Source organism: Rattus norvegicus, chromosome 19, assembly GCF_036323735.1.
Source record: "Rattus norvegicus strain BN/NHsdMcwi chromosome 19, GRCr8, whole genome shotgun sequence".
Taxonomy (NCBI): Eukaryota; Metazoa; Chordata; class Mammalia; order Rodentia; family Muridae; genus Rattus; species Rattus norvegicus.
The window spans coordinates 59,702,502-59,718,555 of NC_086037.1; the positions used below are offsets into that span (position 1 = coordinate 59,702,502).

Below are 16,054 nucleotides of genomic sequence, written 5' to 3' on the forward strand. Positions count from 1 at the left end.
AGTCTCCTAGAGTATTGTGATGGGTTACGTATCCACAGAGGAGTAAGAGGATGAGCCAGAACTAGTTGCCAGAACTAGAATTGTTTCGAGCTGTGCTTTAAGTGCACGCCTTGCCCCACTCAGTGTAAGTATTGGGGGAGGGGGGGCAGACATGATATCATAATGGTGTCTTCATGAATGTCTGCTGAATTATTATGGGCTCCAGCAGAGAAAGGGAAAATGTTGGGTTTGGATTCTATAACTATCATGTTGTGGTCCAGAGAGCCCAAACACTGAAATATCCCCTGGCATTAATACACCTATCAAAATCCTCAGCCCTCCCCAGGACGCTGGGTAGCTGGACTAGAAGCTCGTGTGAAATTGACCAGATCGCCTACTATTTAATCTGCTTTTCATCAGTGGGTGAGCACATAGGTACACACAGAGATGGAGTGAGTAGAAGAAGGCTCACCCTGCCTCTACATCCGGTATGCTCATGACTAGCCAGACAACCTTCAATGAGGATATTAAATCCCCCCCCCCTCGGCTCTTACCCAAGAGCTCTAGCATCTTTCTGACACCCTGCAAGAGGAACGAGAAGTAAGCCCTTAAAGGGCCTGGCATGGTGCCTTTTAATTGGAGTTTAGTATGTGGCAGTTGTTGCTGGTTCGCGTTTGCTGTTATTAAAGTTATCTTTACGTAAAGCACACACAATTCCCATAGGAGTAGTTTTGGTGGTGTTGTTTCATTTCTATACAAGTAGAGACTCGCAGTTTTAATATCAACAAGGCATATTCACAAGGTGCCCAGATTCCATTTATTTAGGAAAACCGTAGAAATGTCAGCTGTGTACCCGGCACCGAGGAATGTCCTGGGAAATGGGCCAGCCACATACAAAAGTTCCCAACCTCACAGAAAGTGTGCCTTCTCCCTCTGAAGGCCTCCATTCTGCCTAACAGTGTCTGTACCAGGGCTGGGGTCTCCCTTAACTCCAAGAGAACATGTCATGGAACCTTGTTTGTGACTCACTGATCATAAAGTTGCATTTCAACATTGTACCAGGGCAGCCACATGTATCCTGTGGTGCTTAGAGGCATACTTTTCTGTAGGACTAGCAAAGGTGGAGTGTATCATGCAGAAAATCTCAGGAAGTCCTCCAAGCAGTCTGAGTTGAGTATCTCACACTGCTTACCACTTGGGAAGTTGTAAATCTGATTTTGGCTGAGCTGTGGCCCTGGTTCGGTGTTGTCATTTGATGGTTATAGAGAGATGGAGACGCTCTGAAGCAGGTACAAGTGGTCCTGACCTTTATCTGTGTGCCACTGTCTCTTCTGTGAAACAGGAGTCACTGATGCCCGAGCGTGAGGATTAAAAGCACTCACGCTTCATTGCTCAGGGGCTGGACATCTGAGACACAGGGAGGGACACCCAGGTCTCTGCAGTTTGTTTTTCTTATTAGCGATGCATTGTTTGATAATCATTTCGATCACCTCTTGGCCAGTCTTTTCACCCCTTCTGCCTTGTCTATTCCAAACCCCTTTCTGTGTGGGATAAAACACAGTAATCTGCTTCTTGCAAACTTCATATATGTCTATAATGCATATATCACATATGGGTATATTGTATGAAGACTAATGTGCATGTATATATATGTATGCATATATGTGTATATATATATATGTGTATGTATATACATATAATTTGCTGTGATTGGAATGTTTATTTCCATTATTCAAGAATGGGTTGAAATCCCAATTCACATAGGGATGCCCTTAGGATGTCCATGAGCCATAAAGTGGATTCTTCATAGAGTCCTTCCCCACAAGGCTCATGGAACATACTGGAACATGGAGTGTAACTATTATAAGAGACAGAAGTCAGGGAGTACTGGACAAAAAGATGTCTTCTGGATATGACAGAGCTGTTGCATCAGGAACTCATAGTAACTACGGTTGTCTGGACAAGATTTGCCCAAGTCTAGCCAGTCAACATTTCAGCATGAAAGGGAAGAGACGCACGAAATCCCCACGCCTAACTGAGGCGTTACTGGCGATTGAGCTGGGATAGGGGGAGTCCGTTTTCCTGAGGGATATTGGCCCCAGTAGTTAGTCCATGCTCACAGGCAATACCCATTTGACTCAGTGGGCCATGAAACAAGGATTTGCTGTTAGGGGAGGCCTGGGGGAATCTCAGAACAGTGGGAAGCAGGAAATGGTGGGTAACTATGATCAAACATAAATATGAAATTCTCAAAGAAAACCTAAGTGCTGTTTTTTCAAAAGAAGTTCATGAGAGATCCTCACCTCTCCTTCCATATAAGGTGAGGAGGTGCCTTCCACATCCTTCATAGACCGTCCATAGACACAAAATCTACTGCTCTTTGACCTTGGACTTCTAGCCCTGTACACATTAACCTTCAGGTGCTGGTCGTTTTGTGATGGCAGCTTGACTGCATTAAGACAGGGCTTTGATGAGCCCCTCCCCACCGCACCTGCTTGCTATAAAACGCAGGGCCCGTCTGCATAGAGATTTGGATTTAGCTCTTCTGGTAAGCGGAACAGGATTCCTTGCAGAGGCTCTACACAGCCACCTCCCAAATGGAGTCTATGGGGCTTTCACTCAATGTCTGAGGTCTCTCCCTCTGTGCCAGCCACCGACAGTGGTGCAGTCAGCACCCTTGCCCAGTCTAGACCGATGCTTGGATTCTGACGGGCTGGTTCCCAGGTGTGGGATTGCTAAGCCAGATTCTAAACTTTTAAAACGTCTTTTTATCATTCTAATGGATTGCAGTGAGGAGAGCCAAAGAATCATGACAGGAACACTCGGAGTGAAGTTTTTAGATGTAAAAGCAGATGGTAATTAGGAGGACACACATTAAAGAGGGTAATTTGAGCGGCATTTCACAGTATTAATTGGTTTTAATGTCTCCGAGACTTTCAATTCCATTTTTTGAGGATGAGGAAGCAGGTGGTAATTCCTAGGCTCTGCTCGCTGATTGTGCACGCACAGAGCAGAGAGGGGGCTCCTTAATCTTGCTGGTGCTTGGGCAGAACAAGAAAGTATCACGCCAAGAAAGCCAAGTACACACGGACATCGGCATGTAGGACTGCCCAGTGAATGTGAGGAGGTGGGAGAAGGTGGTAGTGGTGTTCACTGTGCGGGACAGAAAGCCAATGCAGCTTATGAATCTCCACATTCGCTGCTCATGCATTACAGTGAAGGGGTTCACCCTCAGCAGGCCCCTTCTTCCCATAGAGCCTCTCTTTTGAATCCAAAGTTCCTGAAGTTCAGCTTCCCGAGTCAAGGGAGAGGGTCCTTGATGGCATCTGATGGAAGGTAGATGAGTTTGTGCTTTACCATGACTCACATATAAAAGGAACATAGAGAGCTCTGAACACTCTTGTTTAGACAGCAGTGGTCAGGACGAATAGGCACTTCATGAAGGACGGTTGGCAGGACCAAGAAGATTGATGGTTCTAGAAGCATGCATCGGCCTTAGCCAACAAGCAGGCACATTCTGTGTGAGTACATAGCCAAGAGTTGACAGCCTTGCATGACTCACTCCCAGGACTTCATTACTGAGGCCAGGGAATCTTCGAGAAGCTTTAGTGGGCATCTTGTAGATTGTCTCTGCCTTTCAATGCAATATTTCACTGTGAGGGAGTAGGTGGTGATGGGCCATCCTAAGAAAGAGTCAGAAAGGAGGAGGGATGTGGAAAAGGCAGAAAATGATTAAATGTGTAGCCCAAGAACCCAATCTGGGGCCGTTAACCTCTAGCTCTATTAGAGAAGACAACCCATACACTCAGGACAGACATATTGTAGGGCAGACAGTTTTACTTACAAGGGAGAGACCAGACATACATGCCTGTCAGTGACAGAAAAGCTGCTCATCTACCTAAGTTAAATTCTAAACACACATCTTCCCTCTTTACGGGTTATGCTACACCGGTTTCTGACTTTATAGGTGTTCTAAAAAAACTTTACACGTGCCCCTTTATTTCACTAGAACAAATCCAAAGTCTGTTGTAGCCAATCCTGAGGGTCAGAGTTCCACATTCTGGTGTCATCAGACTTTGGGACGTTTGCATAGACTTTTCCACCTGAATATCTGACATAGCAAAAAAAAAAAAAAAAAAAAAAAAAAAAAAAAAAAAAACCAAAACCTGTTTATCTTATCTTTTAAGGTAAGCATTAGAGATATGGGATTCTCAGGTTGGGTTACTTGCTGGATTCCTCAAAGCATTAGATAGTAGTCAGTCATTGCTTTACAAAGTAGCTCATTCTTCCTGTCATGAGCCCACTAGGGAGTATGTCTACTGTGGGCCTGTGAGAGCACCTGTGCTTGTGGGGACCGGGTTGTGGAGAGCGTTCATCTAGGTCTTCCAAGATGTTGACATACTTTTGGTTCTAGACGGGGAAGGCAACAATTGTAGCGATAATTCAGGAAGTCCAGGGTCAGAGAGATGAAGCAATTTGTCTGAAGCCAGCTGCACTCCCATATTGGACGTCCCGAAGCTGTGTTCTTTTCATACATCTAGGCATGGCAGTGGAGGGACGTAGAAGGAAGCAGAAGACAGATGTTGTAAACTCAGGACGTAGAATTGAGACTCACCCATCTTTGCTCTATGGCCTTTACTAAGGCATTAAGTACAGTCACGAAACCTGGAAGGGGTGGAAAAGACAAGTTCAGATTAAAACCACAAACAGCAACACCCTGGCGTTGTTGTCACCCTTTGACAGTCACAAAGGACACACTAGAGACTGTTTCTCAGGCCTGGCAGGAACCTTGGTGTTCGAGCACTCGGTTCTCTTCCACATTGGAGGAGACAACTCCCCTGACTCTCAGGCTGTTCTCACCATCTCCCAGTCCCCATGTCATTCCCTCTGCCTCCTCAGTCACTCACTATCAAACGACCTCTAGATCTCTCTTTGCTGCCCCATATTACCATTAGAAGACATCCACACTGAGAAATCACTCAGTTCCTGTTTTTGATTAATATTTTATCAGCCACGAGAGGAAATGGTATTCTGCAGCAACACTAATTGAGCAGATGAGATGCTCTCACCAGCTTAGGTTAAAACGTACGGGGCGGGCTGCAACTTCAGAGACTGCATGAGCCTTGGGATATAGAGTCCAGCATCAGCATCGTGGGTTATGGTAGGGAGAAAGCCCATCATGGTCTCCACAGAAACCAAGCAACATTCTTTCTTGAATAAGATCTTAGAACATAGTAGTGGTGTTGGTGACGTTGACGACAATGATAAATCATGATAAAGTCATATGTAAAAAGCAAACAACCTCAATATGGATTTTATAGTGTCTGATTGTATGTGCCACTGTGTATAAATTTGAGGTCACTCAGTGAGCAGCCATACACTGGGTCCCTGTAACACCCACTTCTAAGCAAGAAGTCAGCTCACCCCAGTCTTTATTGAAATGGTTCCATAACAGAGGAAGCAGAATAACTATCAGGTACTTTGCCATCCGGTAATTACTGAATCGTAAACATTCGAAGGGCTGAAGGTCATGGGTTTGGAAGCAACCCTAGTCTGATTCTTTGTGGATTTCAAATACATGCACTCTGTATCCGGGTGGTGGGATTTTAATTCTCGCTAGTCTGATATGTGTGTGTGTGTGGGGGGGGGTAATTCCATCACTTTTATTTTCTTTGATGTAGTACAGGCTGGATGGAAATGGCTTTAGCACTTCATGGACTGACTGTGTTAGAAAGATGAGCTGTTTACCCTCACTCCTGATGTCCACCAGAGGCTTCTGATTTATGTGAAGGTGAGCCTAGGGCAGGAGAACCAGCTGCTCACAGACTCCTTGAAGGAGGCCCAGGCTCTCAAGGGAAGAGGGGAATGCAGGGAGAGGGAGGCTCAGGGTATAGCCAGCAGCAGGAGTTTAGGGGGGGGGGACAGAAAATTCCAGGTAAGAGCACAGCACCTTCCCTGGATATTGCATTGGTGTGTGGTGTGTGGTGTGTGGCGCTCAGCGTAAGCTCTTCCCTAAAGGCTGTGCTCAGGTGTCCTGGAGAAGCCATCATTACATCCTGGCAATTCCAATTTGCATGGCTATCCAATCCACAGCAAATAATGCAGAACTGTGTCAGCCTGAAAACATCCCTTCCTAATTCTCTCCTGGGCTCGGGCCAATTCATGCCCCTCCCCCCTTGTTCTTGGTACAGTTGCCATTGTTACTGTGGGGCCGCTAGTACTGTTGGTACTGACACTGAAGTCATAACGGGGATTTCTGTCTTTTGGTGGTTAGATATGTTTCTCCCCCACCACAAGACACTTCATTTTTAACCTTCTTCCATTAAAATCCAGCTTAATTAGTAAGATTTAATGAACCAGAAAGTTCATATTTGTCTTTTAACTGATGAATTATTATGCACCATGTAACAGATCATATTTAAAATGTAATAAAAGAAGTTTAAAATACCAGCTATTCAGTCTCTGGTGACAATACAGAGCCAACTGGACAAGATTTTCCTGCAAGAAATAGCCCTTACTCTTTGTTCTGTATTGTTTCCTGAAATAGACTGTGGTCACTCGGTTTGGTTGGGGAGAGGGGCCGGGAGGCTGCCAACAATATGTTCTCTCCTTGTCCTGTTTCTCAGGGACAATGGTGTCTTGGAGTAAATAATTATGTGGCTGCCCTGAGCCTCTAGGGCTACATCATCTCATTCCTTCCCCGTCCCTCTCTATCCCCATCTGTCCTCTGTGTTGTTGACATGGAATCATGGTGGCCTAACCAGAGCCTTGTTTAGGAGTTTTAGGAAGGCACATGCTATTTTAAGAAGGCACCAAGTATAATTTTTTCCATGCAAAATGGAGATATGAAACACAGAGGCATGGTTTACCAGTGGTTGGGACATCATACTTTACGGTTGTGAAGCACACGACCTCTCTGCCTGAGACATCCAGTAAGCAGCCCCGGCTTCTGTAACTTTAATGAAAGAGCTTTGTCAAGAGCGTTTCTGTGCAGACGTAGCACACAGCCCTGGTTGTTAACATGGCCTTGACAGTCCACACTGGAGTGCAGGATGCTCAGACCATAACTGCACTGTGGTGGAGGTGGGAGCAGGAAGAGATAGGGCATCAGTGAGGGCTGGTGGCGGACCGCTCCTGATACTGCCTGCCTCCCTCACCCAGCCTTGAGGAATGGCTGCTTACTCCCATCTACATCAAGGAATATGGTGACTTGTAGGGGAGTTGGGAGAGTCAGAAGGGCAGGTGATGTTCTAAGCCCCAGTGCCGCTGTTCTACCAGACTCCATTGAGCAATCTCAGACTTACCCAAAACAAGCATGAAGTCCAGCATGGCACCCTGAGGCGCATATGGTCTCACACCATCCTAGACAAGTCCTGGTGACCAGAAAAGCTCACTGTCATAGTGTGGTCATTGGAAACATCCCCTACCAATGCCTCCTAAGAGGACAGAACCCCAAATTACATGTCTAGCAGGAAAGTTGTTTGTATCACGTGTAGCACACATGATCTTCTTCCTGCAGAGTGACTTTAAGGCAAGTCTGCTCCTGAACCTGTCCTCCTGGAGTCTTTGATACAAAACTGCTTGAACATACAACAGAACACACTCTGGGTGGATGCTTTAGAAAACCCCTGCACTTTGTAGGAATGAGAGACTCTGTGCAACTAGGAGATAATTTTGAATCAGCTCATTCTTCTTTGAAGTCGATGCCAGATGCATCTTTTCCATTTAATTCCTGTCCCTTGATCACTTTTAACTCTCTCCAATTAAATACATTTCAGCCTTGTAGTGTCTCTTGAGACAACCTTTAAAAGCAAGATGTGTGAAGACATTTGGTGTTTATAATAGCTGGTGTGATGGCTTGTATATGCTTGGCCCAGGGAGTGGCACTGTTGGGAGGTGTGGCCTTGTGGGCGTGGGCTTTAATACCCACGTCCTAGCTGACTGGAAGTCAGTATCCTGTTAGCAGCCTTCAGATGAAGATGTAGAACTCTCAGCTCCTCCTGCACCATGCCTACTTGGATGCTGCCATGCTCCTGCCTGGATGATAACTGAACTTCCCAACCTCTAAGCCAGCCTCAATTAAATGTTCTTTTTAAGAGTTGCTTCGGTCATGGTCATGTTCACAGCAGTAAAACCTAGCTAAGACACTTGGTGTGAAGACGTTTTTTGTCTAGTGGTTCTCAGTTGGGTGATTTGGCTTTTGGTTAATACTTGGCGATGTCTGGAGTGAGAAGGGACTAGGGGAGAGATGCTCCATCCAGCGCCCATTGGATGGAGGTCAAGGCTATGTTTAATACTACCGTGTACAGGACAGCTCTGTCCTCCTAAACATCAGCACTGTCTAGGTCACAGAGCTCAGTACATCCAGTGTGGCAAGGTTCAAGGTGTTTATGTCCTGGGACAAGTTGTCAGGGCTTGTGACACAGCTCTAGTTCTCTTTCAGCCTCGTTTACCGTGGGTAATTAGGAGAAATTAAACAGAAGAATTTCTGTCACCCGGTGCCTATCTCCAAAGCATCCAAGGTGCTAATTAGAGTGTTTTGTTGCCTGTAAAAACAAGAGTCAGAATCCATGATTGATTCATGATTATTTTAAAATTAATGCCGCTATTATCATACAAAGCCGTGGTAAGTGGAGGTAGGAGACCTTCTGCCGTGGGACGTTAAGTCAACATCGCAGTAAACACACAGTAAACCCATTTGTCTCAGGCTTAATACTTTGTTGTTTCTTTTGAGCACTCTTAGACGCCCGTGGGCTTTTTAGCATTCTTTGAAAGTTGTAATTTATTAATATTTTTTTTAATTTGGCTTGTAAGAGTGATCCTCAGTAACGGCTCCGTGGAGAGTGAAAAGAAAGCGCTGCTCTGTTTTCAACAGCTGGGGTTTGGACTCCAAGTCAGGCCAGTGGGGGACTTGGAGTTCCTAGACTCCACTCTCTCACGCCCTGGAGGAGGAGTCAGCCGCTCAGCCACAGGGATACCGGGTGACCCCTCAGATGTGTCCTCACATAACTGGGTCGAGATTAGCTGCCCCAGCAAAGCATTTGGCTATGGTCCTTGAGTCCCCTTTGTTTTATTTTACATCTTGCTGGTTTAGCTTTTGTATCTATGGACTCCATTGAGGCAACCTCTCGGATTAAACCTGATAGGACTAGTCCAGGGATGGCCAATTTTATTTTGGTTTCTGGTTTCAGCCCGCTATTGTGTGTGTGTACGTGTGTGTGTGTGTGTGTGTACGTGTGTGTGTACATGTGTGTGTACATGCACGTGTGTGTACGTGTGTGTATGTGTGTATATGTGTGTGTATGTGTGTATATGTGTGTGTATGTGTATGAGTGTACGTGTGTGTACGTGTGTGTGTACATGTGTGTGTACATGCACGTGTGTGTACGTGTGTATGTGTGTATATGTGTGTGTGTATGTGTATGAGTGTACGTGTGTGTGTACGTGTGTGTGTGTACGTGTGTGTACATGTGTGTGTACATGCACGTGTGTGTACGTGTGTGTACATGTGTGTGTACATGCACGTGTGTGTACGTGTGTGTACGTGTGTGTATGTGTGTGTGCGTCTGTGTATGTGTGTGTGCATGTGTGTGTGTGAGAGTGTACATGTGTGTACATGCGCGTGTGTGTATGTGTGTACGTGTGTGTGTGCGTGTGTGTTTGTACGTGTATGTGTGTGTGCGTGTGTGTGAGTATACGTGTGTGTGTACATGCGTGCGCGCGCACGTGTGTGTGTGTGTGTGTGTGTGTGTGTGTGTGTGTTGCAGAGTTCATGACCGTAAGATTTTGTAGTGGGTTGGCTTCACGGCAAGGGAACTCTAGAGGCAAAGAGCTGTGGGGGTGAAGACTCAGTCTCAAGAGGAAACTTGGCTGAAACAGAAAGATAGCGAATGGCCTACCTGTGAGCAGACTGTCCCAGCTCTGGGCTTTTAAATCAGGATTTTCCTGAAAATTGAATGTTTGGGGCTAATATCTGGCTTATCATTTTTCCCCTTCTTCTTTCATTTTTCTTTCTTCTCACCCTGCATACATGGAATCAGACCTGAGCTGTGTGTTAGGGAGTGCTCTCCCACAGAGCTGTGTCCACAGAGCCCTCTCAAACTTTTGAGACAGGATCTGAATTACTAGACTGCCCTTGATTGTAAGCCATGGCCCAGTCAGGCTTTGAATTTGTGGTCATCCTGCCTCAGCATCCCGAGTGGTTGAGGTTGCAGGTTTGTTCCCTAAGATGCCTTTTACCGTGAAGCCTGAAGGTTATGTGTTTCACTCCTTGCTACTTCCCCACTCTTACCTATTTCCTACACCCACTTCCTGTATCAGGCACAGAAGCAGACTGTCACCCGGTGGTTCTGCCTTTTCAGCAGAGATGAGTGATTGGTGGTGGCGCCCACACTAGGTTAGGTCTCCGTGACCCAGGAGACAATTCTATGGGGAATCAGCCTACTCTATCTTCTCTGTCTGCATCTCTGCTCCAACTACTTGCTCTAATGGTGCTGGGGCTAATGGTAAGATTTGATTTCTGGAAGGAGTCAGAAGAATATGATATGTGCTACCCCTGCGGTCCTCTGAACAATCCTCCCAACCAGACCGTTGCCCTGAAGTGGGAAGAAAAGGGGACATTTAAACCCTTCACCGAATAAGATTTTGATTGCATCCAATGCCTCTGACCTCTGAAGTTGCTGTTTAAAGGATGCCTCCCTAGGCTCATATTTTGATACCTTGAATGTGGGAGATCGGAAAGCCAGTGGTCTCTGTCCCAAGGTGCACTCAGGAATTCCAAAATCTCCGTTTCCACTGGAGCCGGGAAAAGGGCTGGAGAGAATCTAACTCTAATGCTTTAGAGTTGTACCAGAGCATAGAATGTTCTGGAAACCAGTTTTCCAGGGTATAAAGTAGGGATGATTCCCCTAAGTAACCTGCCGCCGTTGGCCACTCTGCGAGACTGTGACTTGCCTCGAGGCCACTGGAGGAGCTGGCTACCAGGCAGCCTTTGATTGCAGTATTGCCGACCAATCCACAAGTATCCGGCTTCCAGCCTGCTCTGACCTGGGTCTGGGATGTGGAACTGTCACTTGACAGTTTTTGCCAGAGCCTGCTCCTGCCCCTTTATGTCCCCTTGCAGATAGGGCTGTGCCCATGGCTCCTGGATTCTTCTGTGAGTCTCAGTACGGAGCCACTGCCGCCCCATGTGCAGGAAGTAAACCTGGAGATGCTTCCTTCCAGCTGAGTTGGGGTCTCTGAGGCTGATAGTCACGGTGCGAAGGAAAGGAAGCCACTGGGCTCCTGCTCGCTTATGTGGGTTATCTTTCTCCTTCATGTATCAATTCATAGCTCTCAAAGGAACATCTCTAAAGTCATTTATTAGATGGTTAGTGTATGCTAGCCTCGAGGCTAAGTCTTTGGTATGTTAATTTCAACTGCCCTCCCTCCCATTGTCTCTCTCTCCCCAACTCTGCCCACTCATCTGTTGTCTGTTACCTGATGTCTGTTAGAACCCACCAGTGATACCTGATGTCTGTTTTCTTGGTGAGCAGATAAGGAGGAGCTTAGGAGGATGCATAATACGTCCTCTGAAATCTCTCCTAAGTATGTGGAGGGGAGCTTATTTTCTTCTATAAATATAATATTTTATTAATTCTTTGATAATTCCATACATCCACAACTATATATTTTGATCTTATTCGCCCCCACCCTTCCCAGTTCCACTCCAACTCCTTTAGAGTTATATCCATTTTTTAAAATTACCCACGGAGTCCAGATTGTGTTGCCTCCCATGTGAGGCCATCCACTGGGTTGTGGTAGAAAGTATACACTTCTAAAGAAAACCGACTCTCTTCCCCCAGCAGCCATCAACTCTGAATAGTCCTCAGCTAAGGGTGGGGACTCACAACCCCCTTCCCCATCCTTGCTGGAATATTCACTGGCTCTGGCTCGCACAGACAGCCACGGCCCTCCTGAGTTCATGAGAGCAGCACGTGTCCTGTTCCAAAGACACTATTGTGAGGAGTTTGTTTGCTCACCATTCTCAAGTGTTACCTCCTGTCAGAAGACTGACCCTGTACTCATTTTACCCTTCCCACCAATATTTAGGCTTCATGGTTTTCTCTTGCATTGTGCGGTCCACTTTGGCCTCACTGCTATGCTCAGTCTTGTAACTGGAAGTCAGTCCACCTTTGAAATCTCACCTGCTGGCAGAAATGGGGGCTTGAGTTATGTCACTGGGACAACCCTTATCAAGCGCTGGAGTCAGATTCTTGGTCCTTACTCCCACACTCGCTGGAAGGGTGGACAAGAGGGTCCCTGGCGGATGGTGGGGACACTGGCAGATGCAGCTGATGCTGTCTGGATTTGGTGGGCAGGTGATCGAAGAGGGTCAGAACCCTCTTCCTGTGTTGGAACACACCATTGGACAGCCTTGCTCGGAAGGTCGGTGGAAGCCAGTTGGGACTGCTTTCCCATTATAGCAGCTTTGGCCTATCTCTCCATGGGCTTGCTGATAATCAGTAAATGAAATTCACCTTTCCCCCATTTCCCGAGGACTGAAAGATGAGGGGTGAGTTACAGGGCAAATCACAATCACTGTCTTTCTCCAACCTTGGGGTTGCAAGCTGAGAAAGTGGGGAGGGGTGGGATTATTTTATTTGGGAGAACACATTCAAGTTCGGCAGTTACTCGAAAGAAAATTAAGTTCCTGATTACAAGTCCCTCCTCTGGCCTTGTGAGGAAGATAGATTATAATCTTTAATTAATCTATCACTCACACCAAAAACAAGGGAGGGAGTACGAATGGAGGAGTGTTGGTATCCATTTATTTGGTGTTGCTTTGGGAAGCCCAGGTAGCAATATAGACGCTCTGCTATGAACATTCTCTACCTGACGTTTGTTTAAGATTTTAATTTGTTGCTGAGACCTAACTGGCTTCTCGGTATGCAAGTTGGGGCCGGGTGGCTCTGCCGTGGCCGGGAGTTTCCCTGCTGTAATGGAGATGGAATAGCTGTAAGAATGACCTTTCTCTGCCTTTGTCTGTGGCTGCCCTCCTCTTTAACAGAACACCTTTGAAACACTCGAGTTCTGAACTCTTGAACCTCTCATTCCGCTCGCCACACTCACAGCGGGGCTTGCAGTTTATCACGATAACCCTCCAAAGACTTTGCCTTCCCCACATTCGACATGGAGATAGAATTTTTCATAACCCTTTACTAGTCATAAATTTGATTGTTAAAGGACCCGGGTTGATCTTATTTCTAATACCCGCGTCCCCTGATTTAGGGGCATTTTCTTTCTGCTACCTCACCCCCCCTAAAAAAATGCTCAGTAAGGAAGCACATAAAATATGTCACCTGATATTGGAGGATTGTTTATTTCTGTTCATTTTGGACCTGAATAGTACCTATGAGATGCATTTGAAAACTTATCTCGTTTATACATTTATTCTATTGCCATTTCTCCCATTACCTGAAATATGAAATAGTCACTTTGAACAGCGAGCAAAGCCATACCCTTTCCTGGCTGTGAGTCACACAGGTAAAGGTAAAGACGTATTTTAGTGACCTCGGGAATGGCACGTGACAAGAGTTAGAATTTTGCATTGTATGTCATGTCCTTGCGCCTCAGACCCCACACCTGCCTTTCTCATACCCCTTTATGGATACATGGAGTTGCCTGGTTCCTTTTTCTGCTAGGATTCTCCTTGCACGGCCCCCAGTAAGTGCTGGGGGAATTGATACACTCGTAGGTGAACTGTGGTGTTTAAGTTTTCGACTAAATGCACAGAGGAAAAGTCCCAATAGCCACAGTGAACCAACCAAGCTCTACTGGTGAGGGGATTTTGTGAGGACTCACTGAGGTCTTTCACCCGGACACCCACATGCCCCTCCCTTAGGCATCCTTCACGGAAGCTCACACAGAGGCTCTAGAAAGAATCCTCCTGAGGAACTGAGGGTGAGAGATTAGAACTTTCCACAGTCCGTCTCTCCTCCACGAAACAGCTGCTTCATTACAAGCAGACACGGAGCCCCTGTAAAGAGTCTGGTTAATTCTTGTGGACAAACATAGGGCTGCGGACCCAAAGACTTTTTGGGTGCATATTCCAGGGTTTCTGAACCCCACCTCCAGGGGTGGTCATGTGATTCTTAGCAGGTGTCTACACTCACCTCACGGAAGAATGCATTTTGTCTATAGACAAGATGGCAGATCATGACTAGTGCAAGAGTTCACAAATAAGGCAGACCAACCAGTGAACCACACCCAAGGGTGGTTGTGTCCAACCTGGACTGTGTTCTCTGATGAGCAGTTTACTCCTTCCTTGTAGACAGGATCAGATCCAATACAACAGCACTCTTTCATTCAAATACAAGTACTTCCTGTTTCCGTTACTTACTCACAGGCAGGCCCACGCGCACGCGCACACACAGAGGCACGCATACACAGACTCGAAGTACACACCAGCTCACCTGGAACCTCGGACTACAGCCTGTCCTCCTGTTTCCGCTGCACCTTCTCTGTCCTCTGGTCTGTCTGCCGTCTGTGTGAGTGAGTGGGTGAGTGAGAGCCAATCTGTTCAGACATGATTAGTAAGAGCAGAGCAGGAGTAGCAGGGCTCAACAGTCGTGCCGTAGGGAAGACCGTGATAACAGAATTAGGAACCCTCAGGTAGAAGCATACAGTCACGCTGCCTGGCCCGGACTTCCCCTCACGTCACCCATTTTCTGATTGCAGATCCATCTGTCCCTACGAGTGAGTGTGTCTGGGATTCATAAAAAGCAGCAATCTGGGGGCAAAGAAGAAGGGATTAGCTTTCTTCTTGACACGCCAATGAGATGTCATTTTGCCAAATGTTCATTAGAGCTGATGTTTGCTCTGGGTATCAGACCAGGGAATGTGAATGTGTCTGTATGTGGTGGCTGCACTCCGGCTGCTCCACAGTAGTCCCTTCCTGTACGCTGAGCTCCCCCTGCTTCTTCTAAGCATATCCTTGTTTTACCCAGTGGAGGTTTTTTTTTATTAGATGTGTGTTTCTCACTATTAAGTATAATCATCTATTGACTTGAAGCAGTGTAGATAAAATTAAAATTTTCAAAACATTTATTTTGTACTCAAGTGTGTGCAAATCTGTATGTGGGTATGTACATGTAAGTGCACATATTTTTAAGTATGTGTATATCTGTGCACGGGTGTATACACGTAAGTGCACGTACCCATGGAGGCCCAAGTAAATACATGTCGTGAAGCTAGAGTTCCAGACAGTGGATGTTAGATACTAAATCAGTGATCCATCCATCCATCCCCTAATTTAAACTCCTGAAAGGCTTTCAGACTATTCAGAGAAGGGCTAGGAAGATGACTCAGTGGAGAAAAGTGCTTGCTGACAGACAGGACGGCCTGAGTTCAGTCCCTGGGACTCACATGAGTGAAGGACCAACTCCCACAAGTTGTCCCCTGACCTCCCTGAATACAATGTGGTACATATTACATGTGTATATGTACACAAACACTCTAAATTAAAAAAATTCACAGAGGTAACGTATATTAGTAATTTACATTTTGAATGTAAAAAGCAGTCTATGAAAATGCATGTATTATATTAAAATAATTACTTTGTATTAATACATGTATATGTACAGTACAAGATTCTGAATAAATACATATATACACATACACAATATGCATAGTTCTTTTATATAATATATGCATATATTATATATACTATATTTATATATACATATATATATATTTGTGCACAAGTGTATGCATGCATGCATGCAATAGAAAAAGCTGCAGAAAGAAACACACGAGGGCTGGAGAGATGGTTTAGAGGTTAAGAGCATTGACTGCTTTTCCAGAGGTCTCAGGTTTGCTCCCGGCACCTACATGGCAGCTCATAACTGCTCATAACTCATGTATGTGGTGCACAGACATATATGTGGGTTGGACACTGATGCACATTAGTAAATAGAGAAATAAAGAAATAATTTTAAAAGCCAGAACAAAAGGAAAATGTCTGCAGTTACTTATTGAACTTGGTCAGATGGACCTGGGATCAAATTCTGTATCACTCATTGGCCATGTGGAATGG

The 16,054-nt window shown here is 45.8% G+C and overlaps 1 protein-coding gene across 7 annotated transcripts in view; it reads left to right on the forward strand.

Annotated features, from left to right (window-relative positions):
• The window catches only part of Wwox (WW domain-containing oxidoreductase), a 930,922-nt gene that overhangs the window by 364,100 nt on the left and 550,768 nt on the right, over positions 1 to 16,054 (forward strand). Inside the window, exon 10 of one of the 7 annotated variants that reach the window (XM_008772491.4) lies at positions 1 to 4,144. This exon is cut by the window's left edge and continues 63,850 nt beyond it. The exons of the other annotated variants lie outside the window; for them this stretch is intronic. The gene's annotated coding sequence lies outside the window, so the exon portion shown is untranslated. Of the gene's footprint in view, positions 4,145 to 16,054 lie in introns of those variants that run through there. 7 annotated transcript variants of the gene reach the window in all.